The sequence below is a fragment of the Canis lupus genome, chromosome 32 (assembly GCF_011100685.1).
Source record: "Canis lupus familiaris isolate Mischka breed German Shepherd chromosome 32, alternate assembly UU_Cfam_GSD_1.0, whole genome shotgun sequence".
NCBI lineage: Eukaryota > Metazoa > Chordata > Mammalia > Carnivora > Canidae > Canis > Canis lupus.
In genome coordinates, this window is record NC_049253.1 from 25,354,186 (window position 1) to 25,377,969 (window position 23,784).

Below are 23,784 nucleotides of genomic sequence, written 5' to 3' on the forward strand. Positions count from 1 at the left end.
CAGCAAACTTACTATTATACTTCTAGCCAATAACATTGTTGCCAGTAACATTAGATTTCTATTCCTACAAAGTGGGGGTGGTGGTATGTGTTTACTCCAATTCACTGTGATCAATGTTCAGCTCTTCTTACCCTAGAAAAATACAGTGATTTGATCATTAGAAAACAAAACCAAGTAAAAATCAGGTCTTCCTTGATTCCACACAGGAATGTATAAGATAAAGGGAATCTAAAAGCAACTTAATATTTTGAACCTCATTTTCTTTCACATCACTTCAAATTAAGTTTCTAAAGTAATGGGAGAATCTTTGAAATTTCTAAGAAAAATCTCTGTCAAAAATGGTTAAGCAGAAAGAAAAAAGGACCTTCAAATTGGCTCAAACCACATTTTATAGAGGATAAAGTATATAAATTCAAAGCAGCTTTCCAGCTACTTCAGTTAGTCTGGAGAACAGATGCCATTGACAGGAACTCCAACCCCAGAACCCCAGAAGGAGGCCCTGACTCTGGCTGGGTCAGCTAAGCATAAGGTGTTTCTTCTGCCTTAAACATCATTGCCCCATGTGTCATAGGGAGCCTCAAGCACTTTTTCAAAGACTCTGTGTAAATGTTACCATCTGAAAGAAATCCTCCCTGATTACAGAAGAACACTTTCTTCTACTTCATGTCACTCTATCCATTTTTCCTTTATATGCTTAAAATTTACCACTTTCTAACAAATTTTTTGCTGATTTGTTTAATTTTGTTATCTACCTCACAACAAATAGATCTCATGACTTCAGAGACTTTGTTTCATTGCTATATCCTCAAGCTTCAAACAGTGTCTGGTACATGGCAGTTGCTTAGAATACTTGTTGAATCAATTAATTAATTTATATCATCATTTAGTAGTTGGATTGGCTGTTGAAGATTCATATTATGTGAGCAATGAATAATTGGAATTGGCCTTTTAAAATCATATGAAAAATAATTGTCATGCATGATGAAAAGAATAGAGCTAGAAATATAAATAATTTTAGGTAACAATACTCAAGTGTCCATTTAACTCCTAATTTTTGGATAGTTGCTTATGGGAATGAATCAACTAAAAATACTGACCAAATACCTTGATTTTATTTTTAACTTTTGAACTACACTCTCAGAATTATGAGAGATAAGCAGCTACTAAAGTAGCAAACATGAAAACATATTTATTATTTTCAAATGTTTTCTAGAGTAAGATTTTAAAATACTGAAATTATACGTTTAACATAACTTTCATTTGCATTTTTATTAATTTTATATTTTATGTTGCAGCACATTCCCTGAAATTAATTTTACAAAATAAAATCACAAAATTTTAGATAAGATAGCAAATATGGGATATTGTATTATGTCAATCTCTGGGTATGTTAAATAATTTTATATTTTGAAATGCACTTTTTTTCAAAATTTCATTTAAATTCTAGTTAGTTAACATAACTTGAATATAAAAGTAACTAATTAATTATATTGAAGTGGATTAATGTATATGAATGAACATGATTTAGAAGATATTAAAATCATGCACATTTTTAGAATCACATATTATGTGGTGTCTGGGTGGCTCAGTGAGTTAAGCATCTGCCTTAAGCTCAGGTCATAATCCCAGGGTCCTGGGATAGAGCCCTGCATCCAGCTCCCTGCTCCTTCTCTTCCTCACGTTCTTGTGTGCTCATCTCTATCTCTCTCTCTCTCAAATAAATAAAATCTTAAAAAAAAAAAGAATTACATAGTATATTGATCAACAGTGCTCTTTTTTCTTTTGCTTGTACAATTAGTATGATAGAAACTATTGGAAATATTATTCTAAATCAAATCATGCAAATCACTGGCTAATGTAAATAATTGGTAGTGAAACATCCATTCTTGGCTGCTTGCTCCATTATAACTTATTTTTAAAATATTTTTATTTAAAAAGATTTAAATAACTTAGTATTCTCTTTTGTTCTATAACTTGACACTTGGATCATATTCATTTCCTTACATAGAATCTTGTCCACAACAAAACATTAGCAAGGATCATGCAAATTGGTTTCCTTTGGGTTCCTAGTGTGCTTTGTAAGTAAGCTTGTTATAATTCTTCCTATTGCCTTTTGACTCATATTTCCCAATTTTTGAGATACTTTAAATAAAAATCACCAAAAAATAAAGGAAAAAAGTGAAAACCTCAATTCCTAATATTATTAAAACTTTAATGTCATCTTAGTCTGCCACAATCAAATGCTACTTTTTCTATTATTATACCCAAGTATAAATATGTTCCATATTTATTTTATAAGAAAATATAACTTTTCTGTTTTTAAATTAATAAGTTTTCTGTATTACTTGCTTCCATGCCACTAAAAATATGATCTCTTTAAACAACCAATATAGTTCATGCATGAATCCCTTCCCAATAGCTTTATATTTTAGTTATATGTATTTGAGCAGTTATTGAAAAGTGAATCAGATTTTTATAATAGCTAACATTATATGAGGATCAATTATTATGGAAAAACAGTCCAAGAATTGAATGTGGAAATATTTATAATGGCTGTGAAATAGTAACCACAAATTTAAAATTATTTTTTCTCTAATATTTTCTTCCTAATTTGAACAATTAAAAATAACTAAATTCTAGTATTAAACTCTGATGTTAATTAAATATCTGGAATAGATAGTCATTTGAAGGCCAAAAGTTTTGCTGGCCATTATAATACTTTGAAAAAAGTCTACTTTCCACTAAGATATTATTTCAAGTGATGTTACATCTATGCTCTTATCAGCAGCACTATATGTCAATTACCTGCTCAGGAGAAGAATCAAAGCATGCCCTCTTTCCATGTATATGCCCTATAATTTAGAAGTAATTTGTAAGAAGTAAATTTCCATACAACTGATAATGCAAAATATCAAATGTAAAAAAATTATTAACTATATTTTCTTCATATTAAATAAGTTTTCAACATATACTATTAATGTTTTTAAAAGAAATCTTTAGATTAAATGGAAAATGCAATTCTCAATAATCATAGTTAAGTGAATTGGGATATACACAAAGTGGTCTAAAAGAATGAGTTCATAGTCTGAAATTAAAAACAAAACACAACTTGTTTTGAATTCTATTTTGTCATGAATCCTGTTTTCCTACAATACTGAGAATCTTCATTATTTTAAAATGTGTGTGTATATTCTAAATGAAGCCCTTATTAATGATTATTTTTATATTTATATACAATGGTCCTCAATTTTATTCCAAAATTATTTTCATCATGGCAATTCTCATTTTTAACTTCATCATTTTCACTAGAAGCTAAAGATACAGTCAAAATATGAAGAGGTGAAAATAATCCACTGTATTAAAGAGCCAAGTATTTCCATCTAAGCTAGAATATGTATCGGTGACTGTTTTCTTTAAGCATAGTGTGTTACTGAGAAGAAATATTTTGACAACATAGGCTGCTGGCAAGCATTGGGTAATAATTTCCTTTCTGTTTGTATGGCAAGATTACAGTTCTGTTTGTAGGGCAAGAATACAAGTGAGTTCAATACAGGTGAAGATAAAAGCCAGAAGTTGCTCAATAATGCATGCTACTTATTTTCTTTTTCATAACAGACCCATATTTTTGTCATAGTATAAAACAATGAAGTTTCTCTCCTATAATTCTATTATCTTTGTGCCACAAAAGAATGGTAACATATATTATCTGAATTTCAAACATTTATTCATATCATAAATCTGTCATGATTCTGGAACAAAATATTTTCCCCGACATTTAAGAGTCTTTTTGGAGCTTGCCAACTCATCCCTTTGTCCTCTACCAGAGCTCAGTACTAATGTATTTGTGAAAATGATATTTAAGAAATGACAGCAAGGTTGATAAATAGTACTAGGCTATTGTCATTTCTTATTCATTTTATCCTGTCCCATACCAAAGAAATGTAATGGGAAATAGCTTTTCATCCATGTATCAGGAAATGAACCCAAGCCTACATTGACTTTTAGCAAAGATATTAGGTATAGGCTCTTGGATCATTTTGAGATGCCAAGCATATGAATGGAATTATAAATCAGAGTGATATAAGATTGATTTTCTACAATTGTACGAGTAGGTTCTAAAATCATTGAAGAAGTCCAATTATATTCAAATGGCAATGCTACTATTTTAATTTAAATAGCCATAAGTATAGATTTAGACTTGATTAAGTAAACCAGTGGTTCACAAAAGAGCCACCTAAGCTTCTGTTAAAATATACGTAATGGGACCCCACTCCAGAATTTCTGATTCCGTTCTTCTGGTAGAGTGCAAAATTTGCATTTCTAATAATTTTCTAACAATTCTAACGCTGTGGTTTTGGGGACCACCCTTGGGAGATTCACTGAAGTAAATCATTGGCAGGTGAGTCCCTTAGAAGCTAAGAATCACTTGTTTTCAAATAAAAGTCTTTATAAACTCATACATTTTGTGCATAATAGAAAAGTATTTAGACAGATATTGTCTATAATTTTCAGCCAATGTTTACTTAAGACATAAGAATGTAAGGATAAGTATGAAATTTAAAATTTGTTTGTTGCTTTCATCCTTCAAATATTGCACAGGATTCAAGATAGATTCATTGACTGATTTTGTTTAGGAAAGACATATTCATATTCACTGACTGTATTGTGAGCAATTTTTCTATGCAGTGGTGACTGAGGCTGGGAATGAGCAATCGTTTAGCAAAATTAATCAACAAAAGCCTTTGAGGGGCTGAAATTTGACCTGGCATATGTAAAGAAGTAAGTTATGCAAAGATTTAAGAATAGAGTGAGCAGCAGTTCAAGGTTCAGAAGTACAAGTTTGACTAAGCTTAATACAGTGTTTTTCAGTTTGTCAAGAAATGCTATATAAAGTGTTATTTGACTAAAGATTAAGATTGGACTAGATGTTTCAATGAAAAATAATAATAGCTAGGGGAATTTCTGAATTTATTTATGTAAGCATTTTCACAGAAGAGGAAGACTGAGACTGAATAATATTTATCAAACAAGCATACTGTCATAAGCACAGTGGTGAAGATTTCCAAGAGATGGGCTGGCTGCTTAGGCAGGACTGTTTGGGACCTCATGTTATACTGCCAAACAATGCAGGAAGTCAGTCTACTCACTTATAACTGGAGACATTTTTCTTGCTGGAACTATAACTTGGAATATATATACATATATTCCAAGTTATAGTATATATATATATATATATATATATATATATAGAGAGAGAGAGAGAGAGAGAGAGAGAGAGAGAGGGAGAGAGAGAGAGAGAGAGAGAGAGAGAGATTCTCCATAAAATTTTCATTGTTAAAGCTTATGATAAGCTGAATTTTGGAATAAATTACACTTGACAAAAATGGAATCAAACTAAAATAAAAAGAAATGATAACATTTCAAACTGATTTTAATGAGTCCTAATAAATCCAGCCAAACCCACAAGAGCGAATGTATCTTTCTAGTAACTAGAAAGTTTGAGGGCTTCTCCACTTTACTTCAAGACAAGACACTGCTGTAAATTTTAAAATTGAATTTTTATTCTTTTGGCTCCTTTTCTCTAGTTTCTGAAAAAACCATCAGCACCTTCTGCCAATATGTTCCTTTTTATCAGATGGGGTATAACACAATTTACTATGCTATAGATTTACATTTGCTAACATAAAGACACTCCCCTTAGGACTCTACATGTGTTTACTATGATATACTTTGAGGAATCCTCAAATTCTTTAGCTTCTCACATATTTAGAGTTTGGAATGTGATTGCTTACAGCAACAGCTAAACTCTCTTATTATATAATTTTGTTTTTATTTTTAGAAGGTCACTTAAATTTATTTTGGGAACTAGCTTGCAATCTCTCAGTTATGGGTTGAATTGTGTCCCCCCAAATTCATATATTCTGTTTTAACCTAGTCACCATTTCAAAGGCCCTATCTCCAATACTGTCACATTTCAAGATTTGGGGGTGACTAGTTAAAATGAAATGATTAGAGTTGGCCGTAATCAAATCTGGCTAGTGTCCTTATAAAAGGAAATTTTGACACAAAAAGTGATACCAGGAATATGTACACACAAAAGAAAATCCATGTGAGGACACAGAGTAAAGAGGTTATCTGCAAGCCAAGTAGAGTGGCTTTGAAAGAAACTAAACCTGCCTAAATCTTTTTTTTTTTTAATTTTTTATTTACTTATGATAGTCACAGAGAGAGAGAGAGAGAGAGAGGCAGAGACATAGGCAGAGGGAGAAGCAGGCTCCATGCACCGGGAGCCCGACGTGGGATTCGATCCCGGGTCTCCAGGATCACGCCCCGGGCCAAAGGCAGGCACTAAACCGCTGCGCCACCCAGGGATCCCAACCTGCCTAAATCTTAATCTTGGATATCCAAACTCCACTCCTGTGGGAAAATAAATTTTTATTGTTTAAGCCAACAATTCTGTGGTATTTTGTTATGGCAGCCCTAGCAAATTAAAGCACCTCATGATTTCTGACTATGAAAGCAATCAAATATTACATGTCACAATGGTTGGTACCATTTTGGAACATTAGTAGTACAGAAGGGAGTGGAGAAGAGGTGGAGATAAGGAGAAGAGAGGAGGAAATAACCAATATATGGATTTCCCTTTTGTAGTAAAACAAATTAAATTAGATATGATGGCAGTCTCTCTCTCTGTGTCTCTCTCTTTCTTTCATATACACTCATACACACACATACATATACACACCATAAGAAAAAAAAATGTCACCTGACAAAAATGTACTCACAGTAGAACAATGACCCATGGATGGAGTGCCTGCTTCTGAATTAAATAATGATTGAGCCAATATGTTATAAGTGTCATATTAAATTTTCTTGGAAGTAAGAAGTAACAGATTCTATTGTTTAGAACTAGAAATGGGATTTTAAAACAGTGGTACTCTAGACTGCAGTTTCCAACATGTCAAAAATATATCCTAAACTTATGTGACATTTAAAAGATAAAGAAATATGACTGTATTCTGCTATTAATCCCCTGGAATTGGGCAGGGGTCTTGTGAAGTGCTCTAACAAAACAAAGTACATAAACATGAAACATTTCTGTCACAGTACATAGAACAGAAAGAAGGATGAAAACAAAAATTGGTGTCAATCTCAATGACACTGAGGTTTGTTATAATGGAGAGAGTAGTATTAAAAATCATTCAAAGAAATGTTTTTATTTTGCTGACTTTAATTTTAACATTTAACAATATATCCTTACATTGCAAAATTGTTTTCTTTTTTTTTAAGATTTATTTATTTATTTATGATAGACATAGAGAGAGAGAGAGGCAGAGACACAGGAGGAAGGAGAAGCAGGCTCCATGCCGGGAGCCCCACGTGGGACTTGATCCCGGGACTCCAGGATCGCGCCCTGGGCCAAAGGCAGGCACTAAACCGCTGAGCCATCCAGGGATCCCCGAATTGTTTTCATTTTATTTAAACTTTTGTGCATGATAATAATTTATTCCTCTAATAACTAGTGAAACTTTCTATTTGTGGTTGTGCTACTATATTAAAATTACTTGAATTTGCTTAATCATTAAAAAAGGAGTCCAAGCATATATTTCTGAAGTGTGTGTGGTCTAATACCAATAAAACAAACAAAAAAATAACTATGTATTTTATAAAGTTTAAATGAAAACACCACAAAGCTAAATATATAGGATTTAGTTATGTCTTTTCACATTTTTCCTAATTTATTTCCTAAAAACAACTTTTGGAATTTGACTTAAGAAGGTTTCTTCTGGTATATGTAAGTGTAGAACTATAAGCATGTCATATATATGGTGAAGTCAAATATATGTTTTCAAAAATTGCTCACAGGTATATCATTTCAAACTTAGATTTTAATAAAAGAAAACTACAGCACATATAGTCTCTTCATTTATCATATTATATACAAAAATTCTGTATTATAACTGTTTCTGTTATCTGTTTTTGACATTATTAAAGTAGAACTAGAATTTGGAACATTTGCATAGGAATTCAAGAGAGAATCTTTAGATTTTTATGTTATTTTTCTTTCAACTCTTCTAGTAACTGATCTTTACTAAGATTATCCAAATTATTCAACATTATTCTTTTAATAAAAAGAATTGTCTATTTCCAACATTACCTGATACCAAAAACAGATAAAGACACCACAAAAAAGGACAGGCCAGTATCTCTGATGAACATAGATACAAAAATCGTCAACAAATATTAGCAAACTAAATCAAATAATACATTAAAAAAATCATCCATCACAATCAAGAGGGATTTATTCCTGGGTTGAAATGGTTCTTCAATATTCACAAATGAATTAATGTGATATATCATACAAGAAAAAGAATAATATGATCATTTCAATAGACACAGGAAAAGCATTTGACAAAGTACAACATCTATTCATGATAAAAACCTTTAACAAAGTAAATTTAGAGAGAACATAAAGGCTATATATGAAAAACCCATGGATAATATTATCCTTAATGAGAGCTTTTCACGAAAGTCAAAGAACAAGACAAGGATATCCACTCTCACCACTTTCATTCAGCATAGTACTGGAAGCAGCCCTAGACATAGCAATCAGGCATCCAAATCAGTAAGGGAGAAGTAAAACTTCCACTATTTACAGACAACATGATACTATATATAGGAAACCTGAAAGACTCCACAAAATCTGCTAAAACTGCTGAACAAATTCACTAAATTCCTAGGATACAAAATCAACATATGGAAATCAGTTGCATTTCTATACACCAGTAATGAAGCAGCAGAAAGAGAAATAAAGAAAACATTCCCATTTACAATTGCACCAAAAATAAAATGACTAGGAATAAACCTAACCAAAGAGGTAAGAGACCTATATTCTGAAATCTATAAAGCACTGATGAACAAAACTGAAGATGACACTAGAAATGGAAAGATATTCCATGCTCATGGAATGGGAGAAAAAATATTAAAATATCTATATTTCTCAAAGCAATCTACACATTTAGTGCAATCTCTATCAAAACACCAACAACATTTTTCATGGAACTAGAACAAACTATCTTAAAATTTGTATGGAACCACAAAAGACCCCAAGTAGCCAAAGCAACCTTGAAAAAGAAAAGCAAAGCTGGAGGCATCACAATTCCAGACTTCAAGTTATTTTACAAAGCTGTAGTAATCAAAACAGTATTGTACTGGCACAAAACCAGACACACAGAACAATGAAACAGAATAGAAAACCCAGAAATAAACCCAAAATTATATTGTCAATTAATCTTCAACATAGCAAAAAAGGATATTCAACAGGAAAAGTCTCTTCAACAAATGGTATTAGGAAAACTGGACAGCTACATGCAAAAGAATGAAACTGGACCACTATCTTACATGATACACAAAAATAAAGTAAAAATTAACTGAAGAGCTAAATGTGTGGCCTGAAACCATAAAAATCCTACAAGAGAGCACAGGCAGTAACTTCTATGAAATTGTCAGACGAGATAGGGCGCGTTGAGGGTGGTATGGCCGTAGACTATGAAATTGTCCATGGCAACTTTTTTTCTAGATAGGTTCCCTGAGGCAAGGGAAATGAAAGTAAAAACAAACTATTGGGACTTCATCAAAATAAAAAGCTTCTGCACAATGAAGGAAACAATCAATGAAATTAAAAGGCAATCAATGGAATAGGAGGAGATTTTTGCAAATGACATATCTGATAAGGAGTTGGTATCCAAAATCTATAAAGAATCTGTAAAATTCAGCACCCAAAAACAAAATAAGCAAATTAAAATATGGGAAGAAGACACGAACAGGCATTTCTCCAAAGAAAACATCCAGGTGGACAACAAACACATGAAAAAATGCTCATCATCATTTATCATCAGGGACATGTAAATCAAAACTACAATGAGATATCACCTTAAATCTGTCAGAATGGCTAATATCAACAACATGAGAAACAATAGATGTTGGCAAGGATGTGCATGCATTCCCCCCTCATGCATTTTTGGTGGAAATACAAACTGGTGAACTCATTGTGGGAAAACAGTATGGAGTTTCCTTTAAAGTTAAATGTCAAACTACTGTATGATGTAGCAATTCTATTATTGGCATTTATTTAAAGAATACAAGACATTAATTCAAAGGGATACATGCACTCTGATGTTTATGTCAGCTTTATGTACAATAGTCAAGATATGGAAGCAGCCCAAGTGTCCATCAACAGATGAATGGATAGATAAGATGTGTATATGTGTACACACACACACACACACACACACACACACACAATGGAATATCATACAGCCTTAAACAATGAAATCTTTCTATTTGCAATGATATGGATGGAGCTAGAGAGTATAATGTTATGCAAAATTTAAGTAAGTCAGAGAAAGACAAATCCCATATGATTTCCCTCATATGTAGAATTTAAGAAATAAAACAAATGAGCAAAGGGTAAAAAAAAGAGGCAAACTAGAAGCAGACTCTTAAAGAACAAACTGATGGCTACCAGAGGAGAGGTGGGTGGGGGATGAGTGAAATTGGGATGAGTATAGGTGATGGGGATAAAGGAATGCACTTCTCATCTCATGATGAGTACCAGGTGATTTATGGAATCGTTGGATCACTACATCATACACCTGAAACTAATATAACATGAAAACAGAGAGGGAAGCAAACCATAAGAAACTCTTAACTATAGGGAACAAACTGAGAGTTGCTGTATGGGAGGTGGGTGTTAGGATGGGGTAATTGGGTGATGGGCATTAAGGAAGGTACTTAATGTAATTAGCTCTAGATGTTATATGCAACTGATGAATCATAAAATTCTACCTGAAGCTAATAATATGTGTTAACTAAATTGAATTTAAATAAAACATTAAAAAATAATATAACATTGTATGTTAACTAACTGGAATTAAAATGAAAAGTTAAAAAAATTATATGGTCTGTACATTGAAAACAATATAATTAATTAAATAGCGCATTTTTCTATAATGAGTACAATTAGATTACTTATATTTTTAGGATTAATAAAAACTGACTTATTTCCCTAGTCTTATTGAGATAATTGACATAAAATATTATGTAAATTTGAGTGTACTTATTGATTTGATACATTTATATGTTGCAAAATGATTACCACCATGACATTAGCTAACACCTCCATTGCATCACATAATTACCATCACTTTTTCATAGTGAGGACATTTAAGATCTACACTGTTAGCAACTTTCAAGTATATAATATAGGATCATTAACTGTAGTCATTACTTGCAATGTAGTTACAATTAGATCTCCAGAAATTATTCATCTTACAACTGAAAATTTGTATTCTTTGACCAACATCTCCCCATTTTCTTCATATCCTGGGCCTTGGTAACCATCATTCTAGTTTCTGGTTCTGAGTTTTTTGTTTGTTTGTTTGTTTTTTGTTTTTTTTAAGATTTATTTTATTTTAGAGGAGGGGAGGAGGAGAGGGAGAGAATTTTAAGCAGACTCCCTGCCAAGTGTGGAACCCAATACAAGCCTGATCCCATGACCCACAAGATCATGATCTTAGCCAAAACCAAAAGCAAGTTCCTAAACTGACTGAGCAATCCAAGTGCCCCTGAGTTTGGCTTTTTTAGATTCCACATATAGATGATATTACACAGTATTTGACTTCTGACTTATTTCACTTAGCATAATGCCTTCAAGGTCCATCCAAGTTGTCACAATAGGCTGGATCTCCTTCTTTCTCATATCTATATGATATTCACTTTACATATATGCCACATCTTCCTTATCAATTCCTCTGTTGACAGACATTTAGGTTATTTTCATATCTTTGCTATTGTGAATAATGCTGCAAAGAATGTAAGAATGCAGACATCTCTTTGAGATTCTGATTTCATTTCTTTTGCATATATATCCAAAAAAAGGATTACTGGATTGTATGGTAGTTCTATTTTTTAATTTTTTTTAAAATATTTTATTTATTTATTCATAAGAGACACAGAGAGAGGCAGAGAGGCCGAGGGAGAAGAAGACTCTCCACAAGGAGCCCAATGTGGGACTCGATCCCAGATCCTGAGATCATGCCCTGAACTGAAGGCAGATGCTCAACCGCTGAGCCACCCAAGTGTCCCTTTTTTTTTATTTTTAAAGCAGTTCCATACTATTTTCTATGGCTGCTGTACCAATTTACATTTCTATCAAAAGTGCACAAGGGTTCTCTTTTCTCCATATACTTGCCAACACTTATTACCTTTGTCTTTTTTATGATAACCATCCTAACAGGAGTGGGATGATACCTTGTGGTTTTCATTTGCATTTTATTTGGGGATTTTTTGCTATTGAGTTGTGTAAATTCTTTATATATTTTAGATATCAACCCCTTATCAGGTATATGACTTGCAAATATTTTCTCCCACTCTGTAGATTGCCTTTACATTTTATTGATGGTTCCCTTTGCTGTGCAGAAGCTTTATAGTTCAATGTAGTCCCACTATTTTGTCAGCATCAAATAAAAAAAAAATTTAAAAAAAGCAAAAACAACCCAAAGCACAAAAAACACAACAAAAAAAAAATTGCAAAGACTACTTTCAAGGAGCAAAACTGATTCTTGATAAATAAATAATTTCACTGGCAGAAAAAGTGGAATTGCTCAATAGTTTAATAGAGCTGAATAGCTCTGAGCTTACAATCTGCGAGGATAAGCTGTCAGTTTATTTTATTTTATAGGAGAAATTGGAATTGGTTATTTGAGCAATTTAGTTAATGGAAATTTATCAAAGTATTAGTTCTAGAAGCTTGAGGTATATCAAAGTTCTAAGAAACAGTTTACAGAAAGCATTGCACAATGACTTCTAGATTCCATTTCATGAGCATGCTTACAAACCAATAAATATTATTTGGGTGTTTGCCACCTAATTAAACTATTGTTCTAGTGATCAAGAAACCTGGAACGTCATTATAATTTTTCACCCATCTTTCATTTTATTATCAGAACTATTGATTTTTCTTCAATTGGTGAAATAGAGGATAGGTACAGATTAATCCTCTAGCACAACGATATCTATATATTTACCAACCAAAAAAACTGGATACATAAATACTATCCAAGTGACTGTTGACTTGGGTAAGTGTTTTTACTAATGACATTGATAACATTAAAATTTTATCATCCTATCATCTGTATGTAGTCAGCTATCTAAGGATGAAAATATGGAATAAAACTAGGTAAATTAGATAATAGATCCATAACTATCCACAGACTTCATACTGAGTCTCGTACTAATACTAAAAATAATAACCATGATTTTCTGAGTGCTAGCTGTGTTGCAGGCATTGGGCAAATGCTTTCAATTTATCTGCACAATGACTCTAAGAAGTATGTAACATGATCTTTATTTTATAAATATAGAAACCTAAAATTAAAAGTTCGAATGAATTTTCCAATATCGAAGAGTTACTAATTTGCAGCACTGGGATTTTAATCTGGCTCTCTTTGACTCCCCAAAACTCTGTTGCCTTCACTTTAACATATTCCTTTTTATAATAGCATCATGACTAAAATATCCTAGCCCAACTAAGAGCAAACCTACAATCTCTGGCTAATGAGACCAGTACTTGGTTTCTGCTCTTTTGTGATTTCTACTGAAGAGGACGTGGAGAATACTGTTTGAGAAATAGTGTTGACTGCAAGGTACCAAGCTTCATGAGAAGTTTAAACCACCAGATTTTTTTTTCCTCTTTGTATGGCCTACTCAGAAGCTTCCATAATAAAATTACATTCCTAAAGCATATGGCCTTTTTAAGTTATCTTTTCCACTAGTTAAAAATGTTTATGATGAAGAATAACTTTACTCACATTCCATATGCTTGCTCGTCTCAAGAAGAAGCTGCAGATTTTGTCTGGAGCTGGTTGAAGCAAAGAATTATCTTTCCCCTAATACTATGTAACATAGGTATTAGCAGAACACAGGAATATAAATATGAAACAGGAATTTGGAGTTGGTTGGAAGCACAACTTAACTGGGGATATAGTGAAGATCGCCGATTGTCATTGAAAGAAATAAAATTTCAGAAAAGGCATTCATCAGTGATTTACACATTTACCTATTTTTATTCATAATTCTAGTTAACTATTATTTTATATAAATTGTTATAATGTTGGATAAGAGGACAGAATAGTTTCCAGGGGCAATAATGTACAGGTACACTATCCATCTATGATTTTTTTTTTTGTTTCCTCCTCTAGTTAAGGCACATTATGGGGGGATGACCTGCCTCTATGATATTGCTAAGGAAACAAGGGGCCAACAAAATTTCTTAATATTCTATCAACTAGACCTGTCTCTATCTTTAAGTTATACAAGTGATCTCAAAAAACTACACCAGGGCCAGTTGGGTAGATTGTGCCCATGAGAATGTCTCAGTACTGGTAACAAATATAATCATACCAAGATGTCAGTGGTTATAATAACAAAGATTTTCATTCAAGCACAAAACCTGTCATTTTTTAATTATGGAAAACCATTGTTAATAAAAATATTGTATTTTCAGAGTATATTTTATATCTTTGAATAGAGTTCAGAAGTCTCATTTGGCACAGAAAGGCTTGTAAACTTCTGTCAAAAAAAAAAAAAAATCAAGGAGTTACTACTGATTGATTTGGGTGGAAAAAAAAAATCTTGGCCTAAATAGCACCACAGGCTCCAGTAACAACAATTAGATTCCTGAGTTCCCTTTGTTCGTTTTAATATCAATCCCAGACAAGATTGGCAGTTATAATTATTTTACAACTGCTTTGGAAGCTTGTCATATTTCAGCACTTACAGAGATGTTATCATAATAGCCTGTCTCAAGAAAGCTTCTGCGAAGCCTTAAAATTAAAGCTCACCAGTTGGCAAAGTCACAAATTGATAAAGTACTAGTGAATTGGAAATTCACCAGGTAAACAAAGCTCCAAGTAATTTAAAAACAATGAAAAATAGGGATCCCCTGGGTGTCTCAGCGGTTTGGCGGTGCCTTCGGCCCAGGGCATGATCCCCAGATGGAGTCCCGCGTGGGGCTCCCTGCATGGAGCCTGCTTCTCCCTCTGCCTGTGTCTCTGCCTCTCTCTCTCCCTCTCTCTCTCTCATAAATAAATAAAATCTTAAAAAAAAAAAAAAGAGGGGATCCCTGGGTAGTGCAGCGGTTTGGCGCCTGCCTTTGGCCCAGGGCGCGATTCTGGAGACCTGGGATCGAATCCCACATCAGGCTCCCGGTGCATGGAGCCTGCTTCTCCCTCTGCCTATGTCTCTGCCTCTCTCTCTCTCTCTCTCTCTCTGTGACTATCATAAATAAATAAAAATTAACAAAAAAAAAAAAAAGAGAAAAATAGGTCACTACTTTCGTGTGTGACAATCGTACCAGAATTCTAAAATAAAACCTAGTAACTTCTTACTAAGGACTTAAATAAAATCTATAGATATTTTTGAGACAACATGACAAAAATACATAGTAGTGCCAGACACACACATACACACAAAATGATAATATGAGTATGCACATAGTCTTCTTAATGCCTTCAAAAGCCTTCTAAATCCATTCAAAGGGAAAAGAATCTCACTACCAAGTATTTCAGTTCTATTGAGAGAATTGTTTACTGCATACAGTAAAATAAGCAGACCCTGGCCCAGGGGAGTGAGTCATCACAGCTCTTTTAATGGCCTATCCATATTACTTCATGACAACTGTGAGCCTAGCACCTCCAGAGCTGTGTGGTGTGGCTGGGTCAACGTGAACCTGAATGATCTCATCTCCTAGGTAGAGGTCTGGCTGTTTGAGCTGGCTGCACACAGAGTTGTGCAGTTTATCTGGGTAGATGACACTGGCAGTAACAATGTCAGATAGGTTTTTCCACAATGCAGACGTTTTTCCTAATGGTGTTATTATCTTCCAAATTCAGTGATGAGGCTAGAGAGTTTTCATGTGATGCTTTGCATCTTACTTTCATCCCTAATACCTTACTCACTAGTCACCTTGTCATGTGGTTCCCTTTTAAGGTGGTGTTCTGGACAGTGTTCTCAATTTATGGTAGGAGAAAGGGGATTTTTCTTCTTTTGAAAACTTTTGGCCCAATTAAGCAGCATGATTTGGATCTTAAGCAAATATTATTGATTTGAACAGATTAGTAAAATAGTATTTTCATTCATGGCACTGAAGAAGCCATTTGAGCAATATTTACAAAAGTACAGCATTTTCATCTACAGGTTGAATAGTTACACTTTCAACCTGAAAGTTTATGAGTTAATTTATAATTTTCCTGAGACCCAAATTTGAATCATATACATTAGGATGTGCAAGAATGAGTTTCTTAGCTGGTGAATGAGCAAAACAGATTGATATTCATCTCTCAGTACTACTTTTCTTTATCTATGCATATATATTTTTGTAGGGGTAAGGGAAATTATATGTTCCAATTTTAAAATGGAAATTCACAGAGGTCCTATAAATATCTCTTGCAAAAATCAAATATCTACTGGCAGATGGTGAATATCAAGAACCCACAGTAAATATATCTGAATAATCATTCTCTCTTCTGAGATTATATTCAGCTTCCTTCTTACACAGCCCTTCTGGTAACCATTACCAATTTATCAGAATAGGCATGAGAGATAAAACCTATTTGCCATGTCTTATATATTATATATGAAGAGGCACTGGCAAGATTTCCTTTATTTTCCTTTCCATTTTAGTCATTATAATCTAAATGTCATTAATAAAATGAAAGAGGTTAATTGCATTAGAAGAGAGCTGGAATATTTAGAAAAAGAGACCATAGAATTATTCTCAACTATAAATGATATAATACCTTCAATATTAGCATTTTAGCCTTTAATACCTCTAACGTGAAATAAGGTGCTGAATGTCTATAATTTACACAATACCTTATGGACATAAGTATCCATTACTTCAAGTTTAACACTCAATTTAACGTGCTCTTACTTTCTAAACTTTTTCCAGAATTGCACCCTCAGTGAAATGCACCTAGGAATCACTATTGACTCTCTTCCAAAGCACACAAAATTAATGTTATTACCCCTTTTAATGTGACTTGCAGATTTTTATATTTGATAAATATCACAAATTTAATGTAGGCTGCTTATGGTTAAACTCAATCCATGTAAGTGAAATCATAGTGATCTAAGTATACATAGAGTATATTGGGTATTTGAATTAGCTCAACTTAGAGAAGTTCTCTAAGGCTTGGCCTATAGTGCCATGGCTCTCCTTGACTCTAAGCTTTAAAGTATACCTCTAAATTGATATGAAAGACAGGAAAGCAAAAAATAATTGCCAATTTCAAAAAAGGAAACAGAATTAACACACATTCATTGACAAATAAGTTTCTAAAAGACTGGTTAAACTAACCAGAAGTCTTCCTTAAAGAAAAATGATATAAATAGTCCACCATTTCTGAGTCATAACATTTTTAAAAGCCATTCTCCTTGAAGAGATTTATTAAAAATATATTAAAATTCTTCTCCTATTGTTATCTTATTTCATAGACAGACAGTGGGATTTCTCAGCTGAAATGTCAAATTTATAACTAGGATTCCTATGAAACAAAGTTTATCTTGCTTAAACACCTAAGTACCTTTTCAAAGGTACCTTTGCAATCTGTAATACACCAATAAAATAAATATTCAGTGAATGTTCCACATAGAAATTAATTTTATACAACTTTTTCCTTTTGACTTTCTAATAAAATAACAAAGTATTTTTAACAGTGAACCTTAAGATTTGTAACACAAAACTTTTGAGATTGTATAATTTATTTAGGTAAAAGATTGAATTTTGCCTAATTCCCTTTAAGATAAAGGGAAATATTTATTAGAGCAGTGTAACCATTTTCACCAAAACAGGAGACACTTATTTATATTTTAAGATACAGTAATCCTTCAATACAACTTTTTTGTGTGTGTGATGTTTCTGAAACATTATTGCACCTCTCAAGTAAACTGATTTGTTCCCTTTCAGTTATATAATTAAGCCCATTATTTAAAATAACAAGCTTTACTTATTTTTAAAGTTAATTCTAACGGTTAATGTTAAACCTAAACAGAAAATGTCAGGAGAACATATATGACCAAAATGAAAAAGAAATCATCCTCACTTCTTGGATTACTAAAAAAGTTTACTACTTCCCTTTCATCAAATAACCTATTCCTATTGCCATAGCCATTATTTTATTATCTTAATATTTTCCTTTTTTATAGATGTTTAGCAAAAACAAAATGTAAAGTTTCAAAAAATGATTTCAATATTTCACATACACAGAATATGATGACTTGTATTTCAATAAAATGTTATGAATAAAAAAGGATTTAAATTGTCTTATAAAGAAGAAACTAGGTCAGTTAAAGTAATTCTCTTTCAATTATGGAGTAAAATCTCATTTATTCAGGATTTGTATTACTTTAGAATTCATGACAATTAGGGCATAACTAGATTGAAGTTTACAGTTATATTATCTCTGAAGAAAATTTTACTCTTTAACACAGTCAACTTTCCCCTATATCTTTCTTTTTTTTTTTTTTTTACTTCTTAACTTTATATTGGCCTCCTGCTCCCCAAAGAATATCCTGCTTCTGCTGCTTCAAAGCCTCAAAACTTTCATGTTTTTGGTTTCAGAAACTTTGCCTTCCACAATTTTGCAGGTGGTGGTCTTTTGGATGGTTTTCACGGAGTTGCATTTGTCCAGGGTCACCAACATTGAAGTCCTCTCCATTTACTACTAGCAGGCAGTGGTAGGTGGCAATCTCAGCCTCCAGCTTGACCCTGATCTTCATCAAGGCCTCCTATACATGGGTTTGGTGCTACCCTTCTGCCCAAATCTGGGACAGCTCCAACTCCAGTGTAGTAGGATCCTGCTGAGCTGCTCCATCTGCATGGTATAGCAGGCTTCCATCTTCCTCAGGTTGTTCTCCAAGCTGGCATTTAGATTTCTCATGGAGTCCCAGTGACTCTCCAAGGACTGAGCCATACATCTCAGCTCACTGAGCATCATTTCAGCTGCTCCTATTTCGGTGGCATACACTGTGACCATAAGTGGTGCTCTCCTCAGTCATCTGGGATCAGTACTTGTCCAGCTCTTCTGGGTTCTTCTAAGCCATCTTGTGGTACTAGGCCTGCCTGTCTGTAATGATCTTTCTGAGGTCCTAAGATTTGGGACATACAACTCTATGGTCAACCCAGATTTGTACAATCTGTTTTTGTAGACCTCTTAATTTCTCCTTGCGGTTCTTTATGAAAAGAAGCTCTTTTTTGAGTGTCTCAATTTCCAAATGTCCAGCTGCAGCCAAATGACAATTGGTGTCATCAACAATCCTGTGTAATCCATGGATGTCACTCTTCACAGACTGGCACATGGCCAGCTCTGTCTCATACTTGATTCTGAAGTCATCAGCAGGAAGAAGAGCATTGCCAATCTGCAGAATGATGCAGGCATTGTCCACAGATTTTATAAAGATCTTAGCTCTCAGCTCCTTGATAGTTTTAAAGTAATGTTTCCAGTCCCTGACCTGAGTTCCTTTCTTCTCCAGGTATTCCCAGATTTTGATCTCCAGTCTCTGGTTATCAGCCTATTTAGTCATGTGATTTGTTTACAGTAGACTAAAGAAATAATAGCAATACTTAGGTGTGTCAGGATAGAGGTGGGCGACATATTAGTCTTTGGGAAGTCAGTCTTTGGGAAGATGTATATTTGAAAAGTTTAAAAATTGGAATAAAGGCCTCAACAAAAAGAGAAACAAGCCAAGAAATGGGCACCTACCTCTAGAGAACAAACTGCCCATTACCAGAGGGGTTGTGGGTGTGGGTATAGGTGAGATAGGTGATGGGAATTAAAGAGTATACTTATGATGAGCACTGAGTAATGTATAGAAGTATTGAATTACTACATTTTACCCCTGAAACCAATATAACACTGTATGTTAACTAACTGGAGTTAAGATTGAAAAAATAAATAAAATAAAATAAAATAAAATAGGATGAAAGTAAAACTCTAAAATACAGGGATTACGTGCTGTTTTTAGTACTATGAGTATACTAGGTACACAACAAATATTTCTTGAATTAAATAATTAAATAATTCATCTTCTATTTTATTTTTAGTACAGGGATTGTAATACAGATGTATGACAAAAATAAATTATTTGGACCAAGAAAGGATTAAATTAATAAAATGATATTTTCACAAAGTAAGGTTAATAGTAATGGAAATTTTTATTTATTCATATAGGCAAATGAGATAACATTGGACACAGTAGAAATGTCTATATTAGTATTTGAGTAAATCTGATTCCTGACCAAATTAAATATTCCTGAAACAACATTGGGAAATCATATTAGAGCTATAATTTATAAATATAGAAAGAACGGCTGAATGGTGACTTGCACATACTAGCTTGAAATCATTATACTTGGAATGAATCAAATGATGGAAATAGTCCATGAAATGGTGAAATATGATTTTAAGATTCAATTTTTAGAATGATAACTTCAAAATCTGGAAAAATCTTCAAAAACAAAGAAGACACAATTATGAATATTGCTTCCAAGTTGAATAATTAAAAGAGTTTTAAAAATGCATAACAAACTTGCAGGTAAATACATTAAAAGATCAAGTTGGCGATGTTATCCTAGCCATTTTCCTTTGAAATTTTCCTTCTTTCTTCAACCCACCTGTGTTTTTCTCTTTTCCTTCACATTCACTGATTTAACCATGAATCAGACTCTCATTATCTTAGGTCAGAATTAAAGACTCTATGAACTTCCCTTTACTATTCAAACTTAATGTAGTTTGCAGATCAGTTTTCCCTCTTGGTTTGAAAAGGATCTCAATAATGTGACCCATTTCTCTACTTATATGCTTCCACTCAAATTCTTAGATATACATGCATTTTTTGCTCTGATCAAATTCATATTTCACATCCTATTATAGTCCAATCCAATTTGCTTCAAATATTTGTTCTGCAATTATATTCCAGACATAGCACTAGAAGTTTAAGCTTCAAGGAAAAGCCACAGTGCTGCCCTTCAGTCTGGCTGAAAATAAAGTAAGTGATCCCAGCACAATAAGTATTAAGGGAACATGAAAGGATACTGTTCAGTTTGTAGGAAGTCAAATCTCATAGTAGGTGAAACACAAACTCTCTCCTCTACTCATGTTGTTATTTTCACTTAAAACATTTTCCCACTTTCTCTGAACTAATTTTTATCGTGCTCAAATTTGTGTGTGTGTGATATAAACATTTTAGCTTCTTTTGAATATAAAATACACAACCTAGCACTTGTATTTTACATTTAAGAAGAAAATAGTTGGCAAAAATAGAAACCATTTGCAAATATTCTTTAAGTTAAGACTTAAACAGATAAAGATAACTTTAACTGCAATGGTCTCTGGCAGCAAATAGGATGCTGGACAATTCAAACTAAGATGCTGAAAGGAGAGGATTGGAACAGGGCATTTTCTGTGTTTATACTGGCTTAGAGTTCATTAGTTTTCAGAGAGTAGACTTTGAAAGGAACATGACAGACAACGCCTTAGTTTAATGTTGGTAGTTGGACATACCTAAATACGTTTAGATGAACTCTTTAATAAACTGCATTGTTTATTTCCTAGTGCAAAATTAATCATTCACAATAAATGGCTTCATTACAAAATAAATTAAAATCCTTAAATAAGGAACTGCTTCAGACTCTGCGATGGGCTGAAAGTGACCCCAAAAACCTCCAGGTCCTAATCCCTGAAACCTGTGAGGGCTCACTTTTTTGACAAAAAGGACTTTAAAGATATTAAATTAAAGATTTTAAGATTATTCTGGATAATCTTATTGGGTGTCAAATATAATTGTCTGTTATAACAGGAGTCAGAGGGAAACTTGGCTACAAAGACAGAAGACAATGTGGCTACTGATGCAAGATGAGATTTTGCTAGATTTAAAGATGGAAGAAAAGCCCACCAGCCAAGGAATACAAGGAATGCTGCTCCAGAAGCTAGAGAAGCAAAGGAAGAGATCCTTTCCTTAGAGCCTCTTAGAGTATAGCCTAGCAAAACCAAACCATTGGGTTTTGGCCCAGTGAATTTTGAATTTCTCACCTCCAGAATTCTCACTGTAAAAGAAAAAAATGTGTGTGGATTAAGCCACCACATTTGTGGTATTTTGTTATAACGGCAATAGGAAACTATTACAAACACTATTAAAAATAGTTTCTTGTCGGGGGGGGGAAGGGCACCTGGGTGGCTCAGTGGTTGAATGTCTGCCTTTGGTTCAGGTCATATCTTGAGATCCTGGGATTGAGTCCTGCATCAGGCTCCTGAAAGGGAGCCTGCTTCTCCTTCTACCTGTGTCTCTGCCTCTCTCTGAGTGTGTCTCTCATGAATAAATAAATAAAATCATAAAATAGTTTCTGGGGAGGAGGGTCAAAAGGGTGGAAGGGTAGGGGGTCCTCAACTCATCTGGCCCCATAAACTTACCTAGATAACTTTCAAAACATCCTAAACACTTACAAATTTGACCTGAGATTTAAGATTTAAAGAGAGAACAGTCAGAACACTACAGAGAGAAGGGTTTTCACTTTTGCCAAGGTAGGAAGGTGGAAAAGAAGAAGAAAAGAAGAAAAGAAGAAGAAGAAGAAGAAGAAGAAGAAGAAGAAGAAGAAGAAGAAGAAGAAGAAAGCGGGGAAGGGGAACCACTAGCAGCCCGGCTAAAGCAGAGTGGTGAAAGCCTCAGGGTCAGGAAAGCCCAGTCCTGGAGGAGCGTGAATTCTAAAAATCCTCATTGGAGTTTTCCTTGACAGAAAAGTGCTTAGCAGGGAAATAGGCCAGAATTGCAGGAGGGGAAGTGAAGCCTCAAGAATCGTGGAGTCACTATAAGAAGAGGGGCACGTAGGGGAAAGCTCACTGCAAACTACGGTCCAATATGGGCAAAGGGCTGGAGCTCCGCAGGCATCTGGGGCATTTGGGAGAAGGCAGTCGATTAAGTGGACAGGCTTCAGACAGAGGTGGCTATACCCTGTTCCATTCAGGAGAGGTGGACCCTGGGAGTGCAGATCCAGGGGCACAGGACCCTGCATCCCAGGGCGCCTAAGCAGACAAATCCGAAGATCCTGCATTCCCCCTGGGACAAGCAGAACTGGGGAGGGCACAGGAAAGCAAGAACTCTTGTCACTGGTTGCCCACAAGCTGTGCAGATCAGCATACCTGTGCCTGCCCCCAGGAGAATCTAGGCCAGTGTGGACTGGGAGACTACAGTTAGCTACTCATAGGGAGCTGATTTCAGAGCTGGAAATCTGGCCACTGCCATTGTTATTCATCCTTGTTTCACTGTGTGCCTGGGAGAGGTGGGGCCATCAGGGAACAGAGGCCTTATGGAGGTAAACAGCTCCTACTGAGCCCGGGACCAGCAGGGGGTGGGGCAGTTCCCCCAGGTTCACACACCTGAGAATCAGCACAGCAGACCCTCCCTGAGAAGACCAGCTGGAAGGACAGGGGAAGCTCAAGTTCTTGACCCAGTAGCGCTGGAAAGCTCCATGACGGAGGGAAAATAGTATATAGAACTAGAGGGTCCTTTTTTTTTTCCTTTTTCCATTGCGACTCGTTTTTCTATCAGACTAAAATTTTCCAATATTTTGTTTCTTTTCCCATCTTAATTACAATATTTTACCAGCTCTTCATTTTTAAGTTTTTTCCTTTTTGACTTTCGTATTTCTACAATTACATGTCTTAAGTT

General features: G+C 34.1%; 1 protein-coding gene and 1 pseudogene across 2 annotated transcripts in view; both read right to left on the minus strand.

The window, feature by feature from the left end:
- Positions 1-23,784, minus strand: part of CCSER1 (coiled-coil serine rich protein 1) — a 1,364,327-nt gene that overhangs the window by 119,126 nt on the left and 1,221,417 nt on the right. The gene's annotated exons all lie outside the window — the stretch shown is intronic.
- LOC102154070 lies at positions 18,648-23,167 on the minus strand (annotated as a pseudogene).